The sequence below is a fragment of the Montipora capricornis genome, chromosome 2, assembly GCF_036669925.1.
Source record: "Montipora capricornis isolate CH-2021 chromosome 2, ASM3666992v2, whole genome shotgun sequence".
Taxonomy (NCBI): Eukaryota; Metazoa; Cnidaria; class Anthozoa; order Scleractinia; family Acroporidae; genus Montipora; species Montipora capricornis.
The window spans coordinates 49509509-49512008 of record NC_090884.1 but is presented as its reverse complement, the minus strand read 5'-3'; the positions used below and the strand labels follow the sequence as shown (position 1 = coordinate 49512008).

At 35.8% G+C, this 2500-nt stretch overlaps 1 protein-coding gene across 5 annotated transcripts in view; it reads right to left on the bottom strand.

The window, feature by feature from the left end:
* Positions 1-1854: 1854 nt before the first annotated feature.
* Positions 1855-2500, bottom strand: part of LOC138025455 (uncharacterized) — an 8399-nt gene continuing 7753 nt past the window's right edge. For all 5 annotated transcript variants that reach the window (XM_068872676.1, XM_068872664.1, XM_068872668.1 and 2 more), the window contains one exon: positions 1855-2500. This exon is cut by the window's right edge and continues 303 nt beyond it. The gene's annotated coding sequence lies outside the window, so the exon portion shown is untranslated.

Below are 2500 nucleotides of genomic sequence, written 5' to 3'. Positions count from 1 at the left end.
ATATTTAAGATTCATCTAGTTTCTAATATAGAAAATTATATATCCTAGATCTAGGTTACATTATTACACTATTATATTATACAAAATTCATGTACCAATTGTTTCTAAGACTTGTAAAAAAATACTTAATTCAGCTTTTGTGGCTGCAATGTGATTTTTAAATAAACTATCTATCTATCTATCTATCTATCTTATCTATCTTATTTTATAATTCTTCTCTTTGGTTAATGTCTTTGGCTTCAAGTTGACCTTTGTAGATGTTCTTGTCTAGAGGCAGAAGTGGGTCTGTCAAAAGGACTACAGTGTTCATTGAAACAGTCTATAAGTCTCCGTTTTGTCTCTCCTTTGTATTGTTTGTTGCAGCGCCTACAGTGTATTATGTAAATAAGAGTTTTTGAGTTACAGTCAATGTCATGTAAAATGTCTTGTCTCTTTAGTAGCTGAAAATGTGTAGTCAGTTCATCCATCAGTTATGTAATTGCATGTGATGCAGTTTGTTACGCTTTTGAATGATCCTTTTAGAGGCTGCGTTTGTGGGTTGGTTGGTAATGTGGATTTGATAAGTATGCCGCCGAGGTTGTTGGAATGTCTGAGAGCAACAAGGGGTAGTAATGTACATCGTTGGGAAGAAGCGAGAATGTGTGAAAGTGCTTTTTTTGGCTGTTGGCAAGAACCTGGATCGGATCGGACCGGACGAAAGGATGTAAGTGGTTACTAGTTCATAGAAAAAACTATACTCTCCCAGTCGAAGAACGTTTCGTTAATCTGGATCTGGTCCATACTGCGCAGTCTTAGCACTTTACTATTTCAATGGAAGGAATTGGAATTATGTTAAATTTCGTTTCAACCACTTCCCTGAACTTAAAAGCATTTCAAGGTCATTTTTCTGTCCGTTACTTCAACCTTCGCGCTTCATCAACTGATATTGCGGCGAAAGAATCCAAGGTAGCTGTTACGAAATGCTGAAAATGGTCACGTCTTTCATGGCAGAAAACATAAGCACCTAAGAATACGTGAATACCAGTTCGGCTGAGACGGCTCGGTGATATGTTCACACATTCAGTTGCTGGCTGTAATTATAAAGATCCATTGGAAGACTGAGCAATTTCAAATTTCCAATGCGCTGTGAAACTAGACACATGACCTTTATCTCGGCATAACAATTAAGACTACTTGTTGTTCACCATGTGCTTGTATGAATATCACTAGCGTAGACCACGACAATGAAAATATGCGCTTTAATATTTGTTCTTTGTCGAGAATTATTTGGCTGATTTAGAAACTGAAGGGAGGGAAGGGAGAGCTCGGAGAATAGTTTTAGGTTCTACTCTAATATGGATATTTCCGGTGCGCGCGCCATCGTAAACTGATATTCTCGTTATGTTTCTAAATCAGCCAATTGTACAATTGCCAGGGACTGGGGTAAAATAAAGAATTTGTCGCCAGTTTTCATGTTTGAAGAAGAAGACCGTTGCGTACGCAGTCAATTCGCTTATTGACGACAATTCTTGTCATCGCATCTTTCCGCTGCATAATTCCACTTCGGAATCTGTAACCTTTGAAAAAAAAAACACTTCGATGAGGCTCAATCTTAAAATGAGGAGACGACTACACAAGACGACTTCTCTCTTTTTAGCACGTAGATTAGTGACCCAGAAATAAAAGAACTAAAACACAAAACAAATAAAGGCCAAAAATACAATGCTGTTCGGAAAGACCCGTCTTTTCATCAAATATATATGTATTAGTATCTTGCTTAAATTGGGCTTATTATGGATCCATGGTGTACTTATAGTAGAGATAAAAAGACTAAAACATGATACCTGAAAGGAAAACTATATACGTTTGCGAAAATATTATTATTATTATTATTTATTTGCCAGAGGAAAAACAACTAAGATACAAATATGTACTATCAAAAAAGAGAAGACAAAGAGAAAAATAATTGAATTACATTGATGGCGAGGAGGCCTAAAAGAAACTATATTCAGCTTATATAAATTAGGCCTCCCAAATAAAACAACTGGCTTTCGTTGACATGCAAGTGGGCCGGACGGAGAATACAATTGTTACGAACATTTAGTTATTTAACGTGTTGAAGTATAAACTAATAAACGAAAATTTACATATTAAAAACAATTTGAACTTACAAGTTGGTAATGGAGAATACAATAATTACAAACACTTAGTTGTATAATTAAGGTGTTGTAGACAATGTTGAAATTTGTTTAATGCAACGTTCATCGTCTCTCTTCAAACTAAAACACAACGCATATTATAAAATGTTACTGCCACTTCTATGGAAACAGAGGAGTAAATGTGACATGTAATACTATTCTCAAGAAAGTGTCATTAGAGCTATTGAATGCGGTGTTCCATTTGTTTAACAGTGTTTCCCGTTTTGTCACTAATTAAGCTCAGAACACGATTGCGGATGGAGAGACACCTGAGATTGCGACTTATTTCAGAGTTAGATTCACTGAGATGCATACTTTCTTCA